The sequence below is a fragment of the Anopheles merus genome, chromosome 2L (genome assembly GCF_017562075.2).
Source record: "Anopheles merus strain MAF chromosome 2L, AmerM5.1, whole genome shotgun sequence".
Classification (NCBI taxonomy): Eukaryota; Metazoa; Arthropoda; class Insecta; order Diptera; family Culicidae; genus Anopheles; species Anopheles merus.
The window spans coordinates 36,752,437-36,774,734 of record NC_054083.1 but is presented as its reverse complement, the minus strand read 5'-3'; the positions used below and the strand labels follow the sequence as shown (position 1 = coordinate 36,774,734).

General features: G+C 43.2%; 1 protein-coding gene across 1 annotated transcript in view; it reads right to left on the bottom strand.

Moving 5' to 3' along the window:
- Window positions 1-21,950, bottom strand: part of LOC121592181 (protein suppressor 2 of zeste) — a 52,055-nt gene extending 30,105 nt beyond the window's left edge. Inside the window, exon 1 of the mRNA XM_041913564.1 lies at window positions 21,678-21,950. The gene's annotated coding sequence lies outside the window, so the exon portion shown is untranslated. The remainder of the gene's footprint in view (window positions 1-21,677) is intronic.
- Between the last annotated feature and the right edge of the window lie 348 nt (window positions 21,951-22,298).

Below are 22,298 nucleotides of genomic sequence, written 5' to 3'. Positions count from 1 at the left end.
TACTGTGTGCGGTGCTCATGCTTTTATGGGACATTGGGTTAAGAATTAGTTGAGCTCCACGTTTCAAACATGCCCCTGGTGGTAATTTGCTGCTCTAACTAAAATCATCAATTGATTCCTTTTTTCACTCATTTCAGACCAGTAAGTCTTACCTACCAGGGGGCCAAGTTCATTGTGAGACAGATTATGAATTGTGGTTGTTTATTTATGTTTATAAAAAACATGGCATCATATGGCTTCAAATGCATCCTCAGACATGTAGGTTTTTCAGGGAGTGATTCGAACTAACACAGCACGGGTCGAACTCACTGCTCAAGCGAACATTATTAACTGTTTAGTGCTGTACATTTCTTTTTAGATGTACTTCTTGTGTGTATTTGGAGTTAGATCTCCAATTATATCAACCTTATTTTCAACCCCAATGTATGATATCAACGTCCATTACGTAGAATTTAAAGAGTTTGATTCAATGTTTTGAAAATAGAAAAGAGTAGAAAGAATACTCTCTGTATTATTTTCCAGAACGCTTCTCTTTCAATACAAGCAATTGTTCTTGTTCTGACATCGCTACAATGACACACAAACAGTGCACCATACCGCAAAGCTACTAAAATTAAAATGCATCTCACTTGAAGCCCGTTGCGATTCATTGCCCAAAACGGCACTTCAAACGATGGGACAAGCACACAAAACTTACCCTTTGTGTGTGTGCGGGTGATATGATGTGACGTTGAGCGCATCGTCACATCATTTGCATCCGATGCAGCACCACACCACAGCACCGCAGCCACTAGCATCTCAGCCACAATTGCATCTTCGTGAGCGTCGTCGTGACTTATCGGCCGAACAAAAAGCCGTCGCCAGCGGGGTGATTCAGCGTCCGCGTGAACAACAAAGAACCAATTCAACTAACCGCCCAGACGCTTCCGCCTGCGCACAGTGATGCATTTTCGAATGCACGCATCCGTCCCTCACCACGCGGACATTCCGCCTAGCCGGCCGCCGTGTCGGTTAGTTTGGCGTAGTACCGAAGGCAAGTGGCAAGGTGACAGGCCGCTTGGCAACGAACACAACTGCTCAAATAACACCGAGCTCGATGCACCCGCGTACACCATGCTCACACCCGCCTCTACGTCCCTGCGCAAGTGTTTGAGTGTGTGTGCAATTGCACTCTGCCACTGCACGGGTGATATGCATGCCGTGCATGCATTGTGTGACGACTATGTGCTTCTGTTCGGGAGGTTGTTTTCCTTCCACTTTTTTTTCTTCAATGGCCTTCCCACTCCCAGTACGTTCAATTGCAATTTGTTGTTCCAAGGTATTCATCCGAAACATGAGGCACACATACAGACACATACACGGGGCAAGTGGCGAGTCGGGTGTGCCGCGGTAGAATGCAATGCTGTTGCAGATAAGAACAATTCCGGTGTCGCTGCTGCTGCTGCTGCTGCTGCTGCTCGACGACGCTTATTGATTTAACTTCTCTCGGGGACCGAAAAACTCGTCCCCGGTTGCATTGCACTTCATTTCTTTTTCGTACTTGAGGAAGTGGTGGAATTTTCCACACCCGTTTGCATGTCGCCGTTCGTTGCGTTGTGTGTATGCCCCCGGGGGCACAGGTTCAAGGCTGGAGCGCTGAACTGGACTGCCACGGGGACTACCGGTTGGGAAAGGGGGAGGTAGAGTCAACGAGATTTATAGTTGCTGGCATGGATTGCATTTGACAGAGCGTTAATTTATGGGACCAGTGCACGAGAAGGTTGCACCGCTTATCATGCACGGCTGCCCCGACCTGGACCGTGTTTGGTAGTTGTGACAAAATTTGGCGATGCCTGTGTGTGAAAGTTTGACGAGGAAATTGATTTTATTGCGAGTCAATAAACAACTCATGATATGGAATTGATTGCGAGAAGAGTTGTGTTATGCCTAAAACATAACAACAGTGCAGGAAGAATGTCAAAATCAATAATTGTTGCATTTTAGATGGTAATGATTGACTGGTAGACGATTTCAATGTGTTTCTAATATTAAGTTTGTGGTGGGACTGTTATTTTGCCATTTTTATGACGATTTCAGTCTGAATTGATTTATTTTATTGTTTGCAGCATTTGTTGAGCAAAGTTGCTTCGTCTTTAATAGCAGGCAGTTCTGCATCTAATTTCTTCAATGACAAGACCTTCAACAGGTACTACTGTTAGGTAGTTTTATTTAAAGATTTTTGCAATAAGTATGAGCAGATATAGTACATTTTTGTTGTGTTGAAGCCATTTTGAGGTCCATAAGCAATAGTTTACGGAACAATTAAGATGCTTTGGCTACGTGTTAAATCACTTGGAATATAGTCTAACTTTTGGAGTAGTTTCAAAATGAAAGGCTCCGTGAATTACTTTCCATTGTGAAGTTATGAAAAGATGATAACGCTAGCTTGAGATCACAGATAAAAATTATCATCGATTAACGATGTTCAGCTGTTCATCAGAGGAATTGTTATTACATCTGAAGCAGACAATTATTGTTATAATTATAATTTGCATTATGATAACAGTGCTTACCTTTTTAAGGACAGAAGGCTCATTTTAAGGGTGATCTGAATACTAAACAGTTAACAATGGTTTCTCCATACCAAATTTATAAAGCACAAAATACGTTTTGGATAAAAGCCTTTTAAACGATGGATCAATTTTCATCTTAATTTACTTGCAAGTCTCAGTTAATACCACCAAATAGATGCAGCTAGAATTAGTCTAAAAATTACTATTTTTTGACAGGCTCACTTTGAAGTAATTCACGAGGTCTGTCAACCACCGCAACTAATTGGCTTTTGCGTGTTTTTTTTTTATCTCATTAGATCACATGCATTTGCCAAACTAGTAATGAGGAATTGTGTAAAATCATGAGTTTCCAATTGCATTTCGGCATAAAAAAACCGATTGTACAGCAACCAGAATGTTGTTGAAAAAATGTTAAAATAGCGTTGACGAGCTATAAAGGCATATTCATTTTACTCTGTAAACCGTGTGGGCTTTATATCGTGCTGCCCAAATGACGTTTTTTGTAAAACAATTTCAAGTACTGCAGTTAAAGTATCGCCGTTTTTTACATCGAAAAACTAGCCGTAATTTAAGCTGTTATTTTCATTTCAAATCTACATTTTTGATCGCAGGTCGGCTGTGACAAAATCTTTGTCAGCAGAATTCATTTAAGCTATTAAAGTCTAATGCAAAATATAAAAGTAAAATAAATAAACAGTTAAATACATTATTCTGAAACCTTTTTTGGAATTAAAAGAATATTTTCATATCGTAAGCTAGAACGTTAGGTGTTTCTTTTAATGTAGAATACCTCTATCAAATGACCATTTAGTGTCTAATGTCACCATCTCAGCTAATTCATTCAATGCCATAAGGTTCTTCAAACCATCCACTTGAAACCTGTTCAGATTTTAACCATCAACACGTTTCTGTTTTTACTGTCCCCAAAATGGGGTTTGCTGTAAAAGGTAAAATCGTATTTACTAAATTATTGTCTCGAATCATCAGAAACCCCACTTTCCTCTGTTTCTCACTCCCTACGAAGTGCCTTTACTTTCCCGACCTGAAGCCAGCCACAGGTACAGCCAAGATAGAGCTTGGCGAACCACTAGATAACGCTTCATTTTGCGAACCCAAACGCCATCAACATCATGTACTGCGATCTCGGGGCGCACGTTAGTTTTGGGGAATTTAATCAAATTTACCAGCACACCATCGTGGCGAAAGGTAAGTTTTAGCTCCGTGCTGGTTGCAGTTGCACGCTCGACCGAGACGTTGCTCCCTAGCCAATACACTGGCCAATGCATCCCGGGCAGAGTTAACTGGCAAAACTCGGCAAAGCATTGCATTCGCACATGGCAGCACAAGATCAAGTTTCCAGCCGTGTGTATGCTGCCAGACAGTTTGTGTGGGAAGCGCGCGAGACGACGCTATCGTATCGCTTGTATCGGAAGTCATGTGTGAATGTGTGTGTGTATGTTACGTATCAGCTTGTGGCGTGCACCGGTCCAGCGGGGCTCATAGTTTATGACCACTTGTGCCGGAAGGCCGTCGCTGTCCGGGTTGGTGGTGGTGGACCGAGCTCGTCCGATAAGATTTTGTAGCAGTACTGTCCGCCACGCTCTCTCTCTGTCCGAAACATACCCGGGGTGGGGTGAATGCAAAGGCGTGAAGGCGTTGAAGAAGCTGGATACCGTTCTCGGTCGTACAGGCACAGCATCTTGTCCAGCCATCATCACACCGAGATCGGGTCGCAACGAGCGGGTGGAAACGTCGCTAGTTATGCTGGAGATTGTTGTGTCCTGTCTGTCTGTCTTATCTTTTTCCGTCTCCCCGATACACGATAAGAACGGAGCGGAGTAAGCGATGGAAAGTGGTCGTGCCCAAGCGAACTAGATTCAGCTCTAGCACGAACGGGTGGGTTTTTGTTGCGGCTACAGTAGTGGACGTGACTGTGGCAGATAGTGAAGTGCGCAAACATGTTACGCTGACCGTTTCCAAGTAGTTTGTTTATGGATTTATAATTAGATGCAATTGATTTAAGCAGCAAATTTACATAAAGAAGACAAAGTATTTCAAATCGAATAACCAAATTTAAGCGGCGTCAAGCATAAACAATCACCCAACAACAGCCCCGGGAATGGGACAGCGATGACGCGTAATTTGAATAATTCTCGGTCTACGCAACGCATAAGGAATAATCACTAATGGGCGGGTGCTTGTGCGTTTATGCTAATCCATGAATCCCATTCGAAGCACCTTATTCCAGTGCATTGTGCCCTTAAACGTTCATCGCAACCCGTTCCAGGAAATGAAGCAGAAAATGCGACTCGTTTGTACCGATATAAACAGTTTCATTAGCAACCAGTGTATATAACTTCAATTTCAGAACGGAGTGCGATCGCTTTTTGATAGGGATCATCACGTCACACTGCCACGAACCACCCGTTGGGTATGAAGGCATTGATTTTGCAACCCTGTCCCACCCGGTTCCGTTTCCCCTTCCAACCCGGTGATCCAAACAGATGAAGTACCTTTTGCACACAGCGCCTTTGCAGCATTGATGCTAAACCCACGATAAGCCTCATTTTAAAAGTCTTCGTGTACGCTGTTCGATGCTTTTTCTTGTTCGGCGATGCTTTTGCGCTCCCTTTTTTTTTTGTTGTGCCCTTTTAAGCCCTTGTTTTTTTTCTGTTCATTCGCCAGCTCGTTCGCGTGGTAAAGAGCGTCTAGCATGGGGCTAGGTTAATGTGTGTGCATCGTGTGCAAAACAAAAGCCAAAGGACGAACGTGCACACGTGGAAACGGGAAGAGTGAGGCGGGGGGGGGGGGGAGCTTTGGCGCAAGGTAATTGAATTGAAACAAGTCTCATAGGAACTCTTCCAACACCACCCAGGCTCCTTCTCCGGGGGTAGACGAGCTGGAATTATCTCGAGCGTGTGTGTGTGGCTTTGTATGTGTGACTTTGCTGTTTGAAGGTTTCCTTACGATTTGAGCACGTTTACTGCACGATCCAACACGGCAAGGCGGTTAACCTTTGCGCCGTCGAGACAGAGAGAGAGAGAGAGCGAGATTCTTAAAGACGATTTTATGCAAATAATATTATTTATTTCAATGCTCTTGCATTCTCAGAAGCTTCATGTAAGCGATTCATATTTTTCATACCATCGACTGGTGATGTTCGCAACTCGACTCCGTGTTGTCTACCAGCCGTCCACTCAGTTGCTCCAGCACTAAGGAGCAGCACCACCGGGAGGCCTCCCGCACCAGCCCCGTAACCGTACAAGGCAAAACCGGACACCGGAATCCAAATCGAGGCGTATTCCTTTTTCTGCCAGTTGCTTGTTATCTCACGCCGTTCCGTCGATGCCGTTCCCCAGAGGCTGGAGCAGTAGGGCTAGGGCACTGATAAATGGACTGCCGCTGGATCCATCAACGGTAACCCCCTGCCGCTGTCGCCTGTGGGGCCCGGGAGGAGGGAATAAATCATACTCGCATCTCACCGTAAGTACCCCGTTTGGAGCCGTGTGGAACATCCTAGCAATCGTCCAAGTAGCGGTGTGTCCCCACTTGTGGACTATTTTAATGAGCGAACAGTTTGACGGCAGGCAGGGAAAACTCGTCCCAACATCATTAAAAAAAAAACGTTTCAGCCTGCTCCGTAAGGAACAATCCGCGTGCGCGAAATGCGAAACTAGTTGACCGTGAATGCGATGCGTTGGGCTTGTATGGTACTCCCGCTGCCGCTACCGGGCTAAAGTGACCCGGTGGGAGTTTTGTTGGCAGCAGAAAGGTGTAGTTACGCTGTTATTACGCTTACCCCGTGTTCGGGCGTTTGCCAAAGGGTGCATAATGATGGGTGCTGTTTTGCAGTGGGATGATGGACTACATGGCGCCGCTCATTAGTGTTGCCCTTTTTTAAAGCTGGGAAGGATTGTAGGTGCAATACCGGGAAGTAACGTTTACTGCGTTATGGGGAAGGTGTGTGAACATTGGTGTCAAGTAACATGTGTAGTTTGAGCCAACAATGGTGAAAGGGGAGATCGCAATGAGATTTAAAGTTGTGTTGTATACGTTAAAGTTCGTTCTACTATTAAACGCATTTCTTGTGATGATCTTTTTTTGGTTAATTATTTGGTTTGGGTTGAGATTTTTGCCAATTGTGTTTGTTGTTGGGTATTGCTTAGCTTACACATTGATTTCCTTAACTGATACTTGCACTAAACTTATCAAAGAATTGTTAAACGAAGCAAAGAATTCTTTTTTTGCGTTTTAATGCTATTCAGTTTTTAAAATAAGGTTACAAATTCTTTAAAATGTTCATTTAATTTCGTCCCAATAACGGGCCTTCCCGTGGTACAGTCGTCAACAACATGCCCGTCATGGATTCTTGTCTAGAATGGAGCATCCCCACGTAGCAAGGACTGTATAGGCCGTCATGTCCGCGTAGGTTGTTACGCCAATCAGAAGAAGTTGTCCTAAAGACGTGTCAGATCATAATAGAGTAGTGCCTCAAGTACCAGAACTGTACGATTCATTCAATTCATCCTAAAGAACGAACGACCTACGTTCATCTAATCAACGTTCATCGATTCTTTATAAATCATAATGTACTGAGTTTGACATCAAAATAACGTCCTACCCGCCGAAATAACGAACGTTATAGTACGTCAGGTCGTTCATTTCCCCCATACAAATATGAACGTGAACCGTAATACCAAGACGTTCACGAAAAGAACGACCTATCTGTCGAAATAAAGAACGTCCAAGTCGTTCATTCCCCCCATACAAATATGAACGTGACCCGTATGACCAGGGCGTTCATGAAAAGATGCAATACACTTATTATGTTCTTCTTGCAAAATAAAACAATTCACCATATTTTCTTCAACTGAAATGAACGAATGAATCGCGATTCACGTTCAGTTCATCTAAATAAAAGAACTAGTACGTTCACGTTCATGGAAATGAACCGAATTGCCCAAGCTTAGATCACAAGGCGTACTGAACTTATTAGTATTAGCTATTGTGAATCGGTTGTAAAATGGTAGTCCATTAAATAGACGCGCCGGCATAGTAGTAGCCATGCGGAGTTAATTATCAATCAGAACATCCGCTTATAATGCTATCCGTTATAAACTATCCGTTTGTGTTGTACTTATAATTGTAGATATCATGTAGAAGACCATAGCAAAGGAAACGTTTTTAGATGACCACGTTGGTCTTTTACGCCAATTATAGGACACAGTTTAAACGGCTCTAAGTAGGCGAATTTTGAGCATTACTAATGATTTGCTTTAGTGGTTGTATAGTTACTCTGCACTATACTGCAAGACAAATTATTGATAGAACCTTTGGATTGAAAGATATTTGAAGTGTAATAGTTGTATTTCTTCATATTGTACAGAAGGTTTAGTACAGTCCGTTGAAATAAAACAATAAACAAGAAAGAAGACGATCTTATAGCATTGTGACGCTAATATTTAAATGCTTAACGTGCATGTTAAATTGTAAACATAAAAATAAATTGTAATAAATTGTTATTCATTATACATGGCATTATAATACAAGTTTTGAAGTAAGAAGATTTGATTAAATTTATCTAATATAGCTAACACCTAATCATAGACGCTGCCCATTGCTAGTAGAGCTAGAGGCAGATTAAAACAATATATTTTAAAAAATTGGCCTCATATTTTTAGATGTGTTTCTTGATTCCACAAAGCATGGCACCATTTTTAGAACAACGGCGACAAGTAGTTGAATTTTTTGCAGGATGTGGATAAAGAAATCGTTCATCAACCACTGACTTTAAGAGCTTTCCCTAAAAAGCCATGATCAATCATTTACCCCTATCATGCATCCCAAGTCACCTTCACCTCTAACCGCATTGTCACATTCAGTTCCAACCGCATTGTGGTGAAAGTTACCATGTCACCTGAAAACCAGCCTAATTTGCTACAATCTACACAATTATCAACCATTTCCATTGGCTACTCTCGAAACCCAATTACCTATCCTCTGATCTCACCACAGTTGGAATTGAATTTCTCGAACTCCTGAAGGTTATAGAGAAGAAAGCAGCATGATTGTCAACATACAACCGAAGTGAATTTGCAATCAGAAATAGGTACCTCACCATCTCACGATTGCCCGCTCGAGGTGAGCAAAAGTTGAAAAGCCACAAAAAGATTCCGTCTTGTAATCGAATGGAATAAATCATCTCGACCAGTAAGAAGCATGTTGCTCTTAGAATGGCACTAAACCGGGGCAGGTAATTTCCACCTCACTCCCGATGGAAATTCGCCGGAAATTTGTTGGTTGGGAAAACTTTTTGCCCAGAAATGCATCCGCTAATTTTGTCGAAAACTTTAGCCCACCTTCCGCTTTGTTGTACGTGTACGTGTACTCCTTTCCGATGGGTGTCTTCCCCTTGGGTGGCTGTTGGGAAAACAGCAAGTGCGAACAAGAAAAATGCACCCGGAAATAGTGCGAAAATGAACGAGTACTATCCGGTGAGTCCGGGCCACGGCGGGCTGGAACTAATTTTAAACTCAATTAATATTCATGCTCTGATTTATGTTCACCTGTCTGGTGCACTCCGGCAAACGGGTAAGCTGAAATGTGGCACAGGAAAAAAGCCGACCAAAACGAATCGCCGAGCGCTGGCATCCGACGAGAAATGGTCCTTAAAAGCTACTTCGCGTCCTATCTTGTACCATTCGCTCTTTATTTCGCTTATCGCTGTTCACAATTTTTTTTTTTCTGGCGGGAAGATTCACATCCTGCCGACAGCCAAAGCTCACAAAGCGTCGTGTACGAGACGGGGACAGAAAAATGTGGCCCTTGAATGGAATTCACTCCGGCACCGGAGACTCCCGATGGAGCAATCACGGGCGGTGAGTTATGTCGCGGCACGAACCAAGGTGTAACAGCGGTGAAGCGGCTGCCGTGAGGTAATAGAATTATTTTGTTCGCTCTCTACCTTCTGGATAGCATTTTTTACCCTTCCCTTCCTCTCTCTCTCTCTGTACAACGGGCCCATTTTGTGACAATTGTCCCATTCCATCTGTCTGGTGTCCCCTCTACTTTTTGTACAGACATCCTACCGTACCGAGCAGTGTAGGGATCCTGAGGATCCTGTCCTGGGGAGCAACCGGAAGTAAAGTTCAGCCGTACGGTGCCGGCGAAGCCGAGGCGGGTTAGGTGAGTTGGAAGATATGCCACGGAAATTAATATTCATCAACAGGTTGGTAGTGGACGGGAAGGATATGGTTTGCGCGGAGGTTCGCGGGCACAGTTAACAGGGAGCGCCTAACTACTTGGTCTGTTGGACTTTCAGCGCTCCACCATGGGGCGTTTGATTTTTAATGGAGTGTAAAATTACTGGACACTTAAATAAACTTTAAGTCCGCTGGAATCTTGCCTTCACACTTGTGGCATTCGGGCATTGCAAATGAAGTGGTACTAATGATGAGTGAGAGAGTGGTTGAGCCGGGGATTACGAGGTGTGAAACGGTGAATGAATATTCGAACGTAGGGAGTAGTAAAGATGTTAGGAGGAGACAGGTTTTATTCATACTACGTAGTGAATAGACCTATTAATAAAACAATCAATTGCATCTTAACTGAGTTATAGTTAAGGGGTTCTACACTTTGATCTTAGCCTTTAGGCCGAGAAGCGATATAGTTAAGGGGTTAGTAACATAGCTTTCTTGCTATGATGAAATTGTAGTCCAAAGAGTGAAACGACTAAAACTACTTTTACGTTCGTTATCTACATCCATACGAAGCTTATTTGATCGTTATTGAAATTTAACGCAGCGGCCGGGGTCGATACAAGAGTCTAAAGTAATTTTGTGTAATATCAAAATTCACCTGCCTCCTATTCAAATGCATAACAAGGTTTGAATCTATAATCAATCCTAAACTGATTTTGATACTGAATTGATGTGAAAAAGTGAGAATGGAGAAAGTTGTTATACCACAGTTGATCACAAATACGGACATTTAAAGAGTGCGGAATAGGGGAGATGAAAGAACTGGATGCATAATATTGCTATCTTTGGAGTTTGGGGGTCCCAGAGGACTAACCGATAGCCAGAAAGGTGGATATTTAACGAGAACTGTTTGTTTTCCATCCAGCCCCGACACATTGTAGTAAAGGTAGGCTTGTTCGTTCTTTGGTACTTAAAAGTTTAGGGCGGTTGTAGACAAACATAAAAAAGAAGTCAAAGAACAAGATGTTGTAAAAATGGCAGTTAAAAAAGAAGCACTTTGTAGAATACTTTAGATCATATATGTCATAAATTCGATGGTCCACTTGTCAACAGCCTTTCGTGGGCCGCAATGCCTAAGTTCAATATCATTGTTTAAGGTGTTCCATTTCGAATATGGGATTGATCAATCATAGCCTCGCATAGCTTCATGAAGAACTCTCACGGGTCGCCAGTTTGACATACCTGCCTTGTTATTAAAGGTTACGATTTCCCCAGATTTTACCCTTTTTACAAATGTATTTGAAATAATCTCAATGACTAAAGCGTGTCTGTGTGTTTGAATCGTATTCCAATCCACTGAAGCGATGCAAATTCAACCTGCCTATCTATAATAAGGTTGTTTTTCATAGTAATAAAAAAACCTGTTTTGTTTTGATTGTTTTTTTTTTCAAGCATAAAGATTTAATAATACTTAGATGGGTTAATTGCGGGGAAAATGATTATTTTTACAGAATGATGAACGATGTGTAACTTGATTAGGCAGTGAAACCCTTTCGGTGTTGTAAGATCCTTCGAGTTTATACGTTAGTAATACTCCACTCACTGGTTTGAAGCACACTGTAGGACTCCTTCCATTTTTAAACATTGTACGAGAAAGCTAGTTTGAGCTTTTGAGTAAATCTTTGGGGAGAAATGGTCTACGCATTGCACAAAAGCTTATGGCGATAGCACCTATATAATTATCTACTTTAGGCGAATTGTCAATCCGCAAACTTTAATATAGAATTGGTTGGTGTTAAAAGCTCCCCTTTTCTCGTGAGAAAAGTGTTAGAGCAATATAGTGGAAAAGTTTCTATACTTCTGATGGAGAAATATCACTCTGTCATGCTGTAAAGAAAGACACTCTTCAAAATACCCTAAGCCTTATTGAATTTTTATTGGACATACCTTATAGATATATATTCATTTATGTAACAATACTTTTATATTTAGTTTTTTTGATAATAAGTCTATTCATTATCCTTATTTAAACCGCAAACTAGGATTATTTTGATCCTGTTTTGGTAGTAATGTGGAATGCCACAAATGAAACTAAAATAACCTATTGACATTGTTAGCAGTAACGAGCGGTTTACTAATGAACCCAACTCAATCGAACCACACCGTCCGATTACCTTTACAGATAAATGCTTACCACAACAACAGTAGTACGCTGTACGCTCCTCCCTTGGGTGATACAAATCATCACTTGACACTGACCAATAAATCATAATCATACACTGGTTAATTATGCATCATTACTACACTTCATCACGCTCACGTTCGGTAAGCTCTCTCCTGCGAAAACCCCCAAAAGCTTCCTCGTCCCCCCCCCCCCCATCCAGAAACTCCCTCAAACAGGTAAATATTTAGATTTGACCCAACACAGGAGTGTCCACAGGAGATTATGGACGGACCGCATCCTCTACCTCGCTCCATTAGAACCACCGCACCAACCGTATCCCAAAACCGTCATCAACAAGTTAGTGTCAAGTGCGAAAATGGAAATACATTATTCATGTTCAGATACAATAAAGCAGACAACAAACCAACCACGCACGCACGCATGCATGCACCCAAAGAGCACTGTGCAGAAAAACCAGCACAAAAACTGGAAAACGTTGGAACAAAAGTGCCTGAGCCCTGCTGGGGACATTCATTAGTGTCACTGGGTGGATAGTGGTGATGGTGATGCTGCATCCAAAATAGATACAGTTCTCTCCTTTTCCCGTCCATTTTAAAAGGTCGTCAGGTGTAATGGTAATTAATTAACCTCGAACCATGGGCGAGAAGCTGTGCATCGGTGCACTTGGCACACATTAAACCTGCGGGACAACCGAAATATGGCCCCATCTCATATGGTTTGGTAGGTGTGTTAAATTGTTTTTCCGTCCCAAAAACTGCTCCATCCCCAGCATGAGAGGGCACAGGCAGGGAGGAATGAGTGGGAAAGTGATAATTATCACGCTTATCGCAAACGGGGAGCGCTGTTTGCGCATTCGGCATGATTTAGTGCGCGCTCCAGCGTGAGTTTTCAGCTCGCTTGTAATAATATAAATGATTGTAGTCCCTTTTCCCTGTAACCCTACAATTACACATGCACACACACACAGACAGATCTGTTTGAGCATCCCGTTTTAATCTGCCTTTGGGGCATGAAAAGGAAATCCCAACACCAGCGGCAGGAGGTGGGAGGTTGTTATAAAACCGGACCACTTCATTCCCAGTCGCGTGGTGTCCTCTGGTGGGAGAATGGTGGGCAGAGAAACCGAACCGGAACCAACCGGTGGTGAGGACAATCAACACGCGGGCACTTTGTACGTGCCTGTGTGTGTGTGTGTGTATCTGTAAAAGGCAAACAACGGCAAAGGCCGGAGCGGAGCGGAGCCGTGTCATCATCATAAATTTTATTAAAATTTCAATCCGATCCGCTTCGGGGCATAAAATGAGTTCAGTCACAACGAGCGCCTCCGCTCGGGCTGCTTCACGAACCTTGCCGTACCGGGTTTCCACCGTGCCCGAAACGAAACCCTGGAGCTCGTTGTCCTTGGGATGTTTCGAATGAAATGGAAAAGCGGGAGCTATTTGTCTCTGTCTATTTCCTCCTCACTACCAGCCAACCCGAAGGACAATTGGCCTCGAGTGGGTTTGCGGCCTACCGTGGCGTGGGTTTTGGGCCCTATGTATTTGTGTGCTTATGTGTGTGTGTGTGTGTGTGTGTTCAAATAAGAACATCAGTTGAAAAACAGAAAAAGGGGGATTTGCCGTAAGGACGACGCGAGCCTGCAGTTTTCGTACACGCTGGTGGAAAAAAGACAAACAAGTGCCTGTTTTATTCCGGATAGGCCAAGGACGGTGGTGGAACTCCAGCATGGTGGTACAGTGAAGGGCTCATGTTTATTAAGCCGTTTTAATAGAATTTAAGGAATAATTATGGAATTTTGCACTAGGTGGGATATTGGAAACTAAAAATGAAATTCTGGGATGGATATTAGTTAAGGAAAATATTAAATGCAATTCTACAATATTATTTAATAAAAGTCTTCCGAAAAGACGGATTGTTTGAGGAATTCTTTAATAAATAAGTTATCTATTTTCCTTCCATTTCAAATGTGAATCCTTTTCTTGGTAAATAAAATATTCACGCAAAATGAATGTGGCATCAATTGGAGCGTGTACTGTATTATTCAAACAATTCTCACAGCACTCAACAGCCCACGTACACAGCCCCAAAAGCCTACGACGGAAGTGATACGAGGGAGAGAGAGATAGCAGAATAAAAAAAACATCCCAGGAAATTCCTTCCCCATTCTCCAAAACGGGTGGTTTTACGAGAAGGGCATACAGTTTGTGAATAGTCGAGGCAGGAAACAGTGGAAAGAGAACATTTTCCACACGCAAGCGGGTGCAGAGGAATAAAATACCGACTCATACCCAGACAACCTCGACCGGAAGCCTCGCTGTGGATGGGGAAGTCCTTCGTTGAAAGCCTCTTGAGAAATCCCCAAGCAAATTTCCACTTCAAAACTTGTGGGCTCGCGTGAAGGCAGGGTAGTAGGCTGTGGAAAAGCGTGGAGAACATCTTTCCATCAAAGCTCGCTCTCATATCCTCGGTCTCTCTGTCATTGGCTCTCTCTCGCTCTCTCCCGCCTTTTGAATGTCGTTTCTCACATTGCCCAAGGCCTACTAATACTACCCTAGTATTCTATTCGCGCGCCTTTCTGTTCGCTTCGGGGGGAAAATATGCCTCCCCGAAGGACGAGTAGCGACTCATCGCTCGATAAAAATGTCCGTTTTTTTGTTGTTGTTATTGTCGAAAGGTTCAGTTCGATTTTTGGGGACAATTTCTACTGAATTCTACCCTGTTTTGGGTTGTTTTTCCAATACCTGCCCAACGACATAAACATGTTCCACACTCTGTGTGCCACAGCGGAACGGGAAGTCGTCGAAAGGCTCTTGGGTGGCTCTTGAGTGGTTCAAAGAGTTGTGGGGGACTTTTCATGACGTCGTTTTGAAGCTACGGTGAAAACGCACGGTGCAGGAAGGATTGGAAAACCCAACCGGATCGTCGTTTTATGTGAAGAGTTGTGAACAGTTTTCCCTGGAGGAATTATCAATATGTATGGCGTCCCCTTGGAAATGGTGATATGATGTGTTCTGTGTGTTACATTCGTTAACAAACGAAATACAAAATTTAGGGTTGAGCGTGACGTACGGTGTAAGTTTATCTAAAAACATACTTTTTCCATTGATTTTAACAAACATGTATGATAGTAACTTTATTTCGATACTGTGAATAACATCTTGTTTTACCCATGCTCATCTGACACTCAATTAAGGAACCCCCGGCAAAAGACCCCCGGGAAACCTGTTCCGTCCTACCAATACCATCAACTTTTGCTCCTCGATCGATACAGCAGGCTCAATAAATTACGAGCCAATCGTGAAACTAACTCATTAACCGGTAGTACTCAGCGCCAGGCGAGGACGCTCTACGGAAACCAGCAAGGGCGAGGACGCACAATGTCAATAAGCGCCACGTGGATCATTACGGCGTCGGCCTTTTGCTTCACCGTTTTATTCAACTTCTTCAAACCTTCAGCAATTGCTAGCACGTGCCATTTAACTGCCTGCCTTTTCCCGGCTCCGATGGACTCATTTGCCCTGCCAAGAATGGCTGCAGTCTGTAGCCGTGTCTGTGGACAATATCGTTTGAACAACAGCGATAACCGTAACGCTGTCGTTCCTCCAAACCCCTGCCGGTGCGGTATTTATGTGATCCATCTTAATTTCTACAAATTAAAAAAAGAACCGACGTGTAGGGAAAGGGGATGGGTTTGTGCGAGCGTGAGGCTTTGCGGCAGGGAGCATTATTTTGGGAAAGGAATTTTATTGAAAATGTTTGCTTTACGTGCGTAAAGAATGTACAACAGCTATCAATGTAATTTATCATCACAACGAATTTAATTGAGATGTTTTGATCCGCTGTAGAGAATTCAAAATTGAACCTATTGCTGATACTTTGTTCATCAAAAATATTTGTTAATAATTTCTTTGAAAAAAAAGCTTATTTTATACACCAAAGTAATTAAAAATGAAGGATATTCTTGACATGCTTAATTAAAAGTTGTTCGGAAATTCAGCTTCATTAGATCCTGAAAGTCGGATTGAACCTGCAAGCAATGGTTGATGTAATAAGAACTGAAGTTAAATATTCAAAGCTACAGAGTAATTGTTTTTATTTAATCAAAATTTGCTTTAAATTTGATCTATATTAAATTAAACAATTTAATCTTTCGTATGACCTCACAAATTTATGTGCAAAACACACACGAAATGGCTAGACAGTTACGTCGGCATCTGCTGATTTAGGATGGTATTGCTCTCATAATTTTTTAATATACAATTTTTCTTCCCAGGCAGTGTCAAACGCTTTATCGCGTGCGTGTGTACACGCATATGCCCAGGAAGTCGCACAAGTCACATACGCACCAAATGCGGCTGACAACCGTTACCGAACGCAAGAACGAACGTAAAAAACCCTCCTGCAAAGGGCAACACGCAGCCTGCTCTGTGGTACTGGATTTTGCACGACCAAAAAGCAAGGGTTTGGCACCATCACCATCACCATCACCTGCTTCTATATCAATTCGTCTGTTTCGTTGGTTGAAAATCATTGCCACAGGCACAGAAGAAAGCCTGCGGGCAGCAGCAGCAACAGCAACATATGTTAGTTCCAGGGCTCTACCGTTTTGTTTGCTTGGCGTTTCGTGTGTTTTGTCTTCCTTTTTTCGGCTGTGTTGCGTGACTCTCGAGTACTTCCGTGTCTCCGGGAACACCCTTGGTGCGAGTACTTGACTTTTCCATCCGACAACGCTCCGTGCTGGAGACGCTTTTCCGTGTCAATCAACACCCCCTCGGTATCGGGCGGCTGCGGAAGTGATTGCATGTTTTCAACGTACGCACACACACACGTACATACACACTGTCAGGGAGAGAAGCAAACACAAACACACCGACACACACACAAGTGTCAATACTCTCTATCCCCCTGTAGCATCGTCAATCCTTCGGCGGGTGTCAAGTCCTATCGGGAGCCAGCGTGATTTACCCAATCTCAGCATTTTTTCCCACCGATTTTCCCACTTCATACGCCCAAGATTCATCCCAAACCTTCTTGAATCCGTTACCTTTTTCTTCGCGTTTCGTTTGGATTCGTGTGAACCGTCAGCTCGGTTTGGTGGTTTGTGGTGGGAATGAGTAATCCGACACGACTGGGACGATCTGTTCGCGTTAGAAATGTTGGGGTACCAAGCAACTGTCTTCTTTAATTCATTGCACGGTTTTTGTTATGGTACAGGAATTCATTCATTCAATATTGCGCCCCAAAAAAACCCCTCTTCTAAAACAGAGGGAAAAGAAACTTCTTAAACAAACCATGTGTAACAGCATTCTGCGCATAAAGAATGTACCGTGGAGTGCTCGTGCTAAGTGCAATAATGAAAAACACATTTTAATATAAGATGAGTGGTGGGAAACAAAGCAGAAACACCACAACACGGAACAGTGAAAAATTCATTCACGCTATAAAGTGAAGAATAAAACTCAATATTCCCCACAGCTCAGAAGTGTAAAATATTTTTCGCATTTTCGCTGTGCTGCTGCGTTATCTTGCACCTTTTCTATAAGTTTTATGCTGTGAAGCATTTTCATAATTTTTATCCACGCACGCTCTCTCTCCCTATTTTCCACCATTCTACGGCTGTGGTTTAATTTCACGAAGGAATGGGAAAGCAATAAAATCTTGTCGGTTTTTCTCCACATCATCTCGCCTTGGGTGAAGGCATACACGAGCAAAAGGGAGCGAATTTACGGAGGAGATAGATTGAAAAGTTCCAAAACTTCAGAGCAAAGGCTGGGGGATTTGGCTTTTTGCTTCATCAATACGGAGGGATTTTTTGTTGTTACCCTCCTGCGTTAAGGAATGTTTCCTTTTTTATGCTGTGATTTTGATTGTCATGGGAGGGGAGAGTCGTGCTGCCATGTGTGGGGATGTGTGATTTGGCACATTTTTTTTTGCAGAGATCCTGGTTGCTGGTGTTTGAATGAAATAACGCATTAAATAGATAATGGTGGCTTTGCGTTTTGCGTTTTTGGCAACGGTGTGTGTACGAAAGATGGAGCATTTGCAGCTGTAAAATGACTTTCAAATTTGAGAAGCTGTTTGGCATCGTAACAATTTGATGATGTGTGAAAAGGCAGATGTAGCATTAATTTGAAGCTTGGCTAGATTCATCGTACTTGCTAGTACTTTAAGAAATTATAGATTGGTAGGAATTAATCGAACCAAACGTGCATACAATGATAACTAACCAATGATAACGGTACTTTTTAGGTTAAAAACAATATATCGCTATTTTGACAGGAACTCTTTAAGGTATATTATCATATGTCCTGTATGTGACGTGATATTATTGGTATTCATTCCTAGCTTAGCATATAAAATCGTGACTTTATTTTCGTGATGACTCTGGTAATACGAGAGTGATAAAAATGCTCTTGTTGTAAACATAATGAACCTATTATGCCAAAAAGCTGCACAAAGTGTGTTTCCAAGCCAAGCTGTTGAAACATGAGATTGATGCGGCTGAGCTGGTAAAAAATATCCCCATTAATGTAATTTTCATATTACTTTCAAAGGCTGTGATCGACTAATGATGAAACTTGTTTATAAATTGGCATTTATAGCCTCTTTTGTAGCAAATCTGTGAATATGTTGGACTACAAGGAAACTAAGCTCTGGTCACCCAAACATTACGTAGACCTACAGACCACGGGAATTCATTGAAAAAGGCCGCATTGACCATAAGACCTAACAACCCCAACGCAACTGCGATGGAGAATGAGGCACATGAAATACTTTATTTTGGCAACTTTCATGTTACACTTGCCGTCTATGAGGCGATCCTCCACGGTTAGATCCGTAGCTATTTCCTTCAAAATTTAGAACTTGAAAATTTTAAAGTGGTATAGCAGCAGTAGTAATAGTATTAGTGCATAGCAGTATTAGTGGCGGTAGTAGTAGTAGTAGTAGTATTAGTAGGATCAGTAGTAGTAGTAGTAGTAGTAGTAGTAGTAGTAGTAGTAGTAGTAGTAGTAGTAGTAGAAGAAAAAAAGAAGAAGAAGAAAGAAAAAGAAAAAAGGAAGAAGAAAAAGAAAGAAAAAGAAGTAAAAGAAGAAAAATCAGAAAGGAAAGAATGAGAAGAACAAGAAGAAGAAGAAGAAGAAGAAGAAGAAAAGAAGAAGAAGAAGAAGAAGAAAAGAAGAAGAAAAAGAAGAAGAAAGAGGAGAAGAATAATAAGAAGAAGAGGAAGAAGAAGAAGAAGAAGAAGAAGAAGAAGAAGAAGAAGAGGAGGAGGAGGAAATATATGAATAAGAAGAATAAGAGTGGATGTGTGGAGTTTGGATAACAGTGCACACCGCGCCGCACTTCAGTAATTATTTCAGTTTAAGTATTTTTGCTGAACCATTCAGTAAACTTGGATGCCGACCAAAATGGCAGCTCATTTACTGAAACCATAGTGCAGCTATAGTACAGGTCCAATATTGAAGAATACAAATACTTCATGCGAACAACATTAGCTACTTACTTGCCTACCGGAAAGTATTTTATGATACTTCTGCTTTGAAAGCAGTAATTAAGAAAAACAACAACAATACTAAAAATAAGTAGCAACATTACCAACATTACACAACATTACCCAAAAAACCACATGGCAAATGGCTTACATTGTAGCTACGCGCTGGTTCACTGGCAAGCGCACGTGCTGATTAGATTGTCTGGCCCGAGGGCTTCGGAGAGTTTTATCAACTCATGCTGTGTCATGCGTACCTTATCGGTTTCCCGTTTCCCATTCGACCGAAGAAACCAAGATGTCTACCGGCACCGTTTGATGAGTCTACTGCTGCTGCTGCTGCTGCTCATTAAGAAGCAATTAACGCGCTATCGCTAGCAAACTGGCAAATTCATTACTTTGCTTGATAATATTTCTTCAGAAACGCTCTGGAAACATTCATCGTTTCTTTGGCTCATTCAACAATTGCAATCGCGCACAGTCTTCAGCATAGTGCGCGATCCCGCGATGACCTTTCCAGCGGATCAATTCGCTAGCGATCGCCAATGCCGAGCAGAGCGCAACAGTTTTATGAGCGCATTGGGTAGAAAAAACCGTACTTTACGAGTGTATTATCAAGCTTTGTGCTCTGGAAAGAACGCTTACAGTGTGGTATGCGGTATTTGTCATCACTAATGACACGCTATAAGTGAGCCGCTCCAGCCGAGTTATAGAAAAAAAGAAGATAAATGACAATCCATAACCTCCCTCCCCTCTTTCTAGTCCATTGATGTTGATGGAACTGCTGAAAACCCCTTTCTAAACCTTCATTTGACAGCTCATGGTGCTGTAGGCATATTTAAATGTTCTGCAGCACATGCCGATCCTCGCGCACGCGGCATGAGCCGCAATGAATGGCCATCATAAAATCAAGTCACGCAACGCAAAGTGATACCAGGCAACGCGTGCCCTCTGCCTCGTCGGCAGTTCGCCCAAAAAAGTCAAAATCACAAAAGCAGACAAGCAAAACCAAAACACCACAACCGACGACGGGTGGAAGCTCCAAAGAAACGACACCCGCTTGCGGGTGACGTACGCGTTTTGGAGCGTCTGCAAAAAAACCGACAGCTTTCGGCACCCGGGAAGGGTCTCGTCGTGGGCGCAAAGTGATCGTCGGACTTCGCAAATGAGTAGAATAATAATAATTTAGTACGGTAATGGTAATGAGTGTGAAATACATTTCACATGAGTGTGAAATACATTTCACGATGAGGAAATTCAGTATGGAATTGCAGTGAAGAAATAAACAAAAAAGAAGAAAGAGCGAACGTTTGGGCGAATGTGGTAACGCCAACATCCACTGGAAATTGCTAATTTTGACTGTTTAAAAAGTAGATGTGGCATTGTGAGTATTTCCTTTTCAACTCAATTGGTTTGTGAGGCACTCGGCCCAGTAAAAACATGCAAATAAAAATCGATGTCATCAAGTTGTGTGCTGAAAAGTCGAAGCATCGACGTGGCAGCAGCAACAGCCAAACCAAACCAAAGCGAATGTTCCAATGGGGTGGGGGGGGGGGGGGGAAGGCACGTAGGCACGCGCATTTTACCGTACCGTAGACAGCAACCGCGCTCTATCATCATCATCATCATCGCCGTCGTCGTCGTCGTTTTCTAGGCGAACGTGTACACCCTTCGCCATCCCCCCCAACGCCCATCCACAACGACCACCCCCCAGCGTTTGGAATCGTGCGTTACGAAAGCAACACCCCCCAACCACCCCAAAGTGGGGGCGGGGCGGGGGAGGGGGGGTTTGAAGCATCAGCAACAAACCCGAGGCCAATGCCGAAGCGCCCGAACACCGAACACGAACACCGACCGATGATTGTGTGTGCACAGAGGGGCGGGGTGGGAGAGAGGGTGCGATGGGGCGCGCGAGAGTGAAGCGTGAATGTAGAGAAAAATTCACGAAACTCACCCTGCGTTCAAACGCTCAAAAAAAAAGCGAAGCGCACGAGAGAGAGAGAGAGAGTGTGTGCTGCCCCTGCCACATCCCTCCGCATCCCGCTTCCCAGGTTTGCTGTTGGTGTGGTGGGTTTTAGGGTTGGTGGTGAAGGTGGGCTGATGGTGAGATTGATCTCGAAAAGTTACGCGTGGTAGTGAAAATGCCACTGCAGCATGCTGTGAAAGTTGTTTCTTGTTGTCATTGAGTTTCCTTATACGCTAACATGTCGCTAACTTTCTAAGCGTAAGTTGTTTCTCTTACTCTAGCTTACCTTGTCCTAAAGGTGCTGCCAGAAATGTAAAGAAGAAAAAACAACAACACCGCAAACAGTTACGCAACTTTACGCACGATCGTACGACGCAAATACGCACTACGCGATACGCAATACAAAAAAAAAAAAAAACAGAACCACGCAGCGCAAAAGCTGGCGCGAGAGCGCGAATCTCTTCGCTCCACCAACCACGAAGTTTCGTCAGTGAAATCTAGTAGAGCGTTGACACCGCCACACGGGAAACAATATATTGTGTCTACTACATCCACCCCTACAGACACGCCGTACTCGACTGTGCTGTGAAAGGGGGAGCTGCCTTTCGGCCGGAGTGTTCTGGCCTGTTGGAGCGCTCGGCTCTTCGGATTCGGTTATCAGCATCATCATCACCACCATCACCATCATCGTCATCGTGCTGATGATCATCATCAGCAACAACCACCCTTCGCATTGGTTACGCTCACCGCCCCCCCCCCCCCACCCTGCCGGACGTAACGTGTGCGAGAGCAACAGCAAAACAACAGCAAAAAGAGAAGAAACGCATCATCATCATCGTCTCCGTAGTTGTGGTACGCACGTACCCGCCCTCTTTTTTTCGTGAGAGCCCTCGCGCGCGTGAGAGAG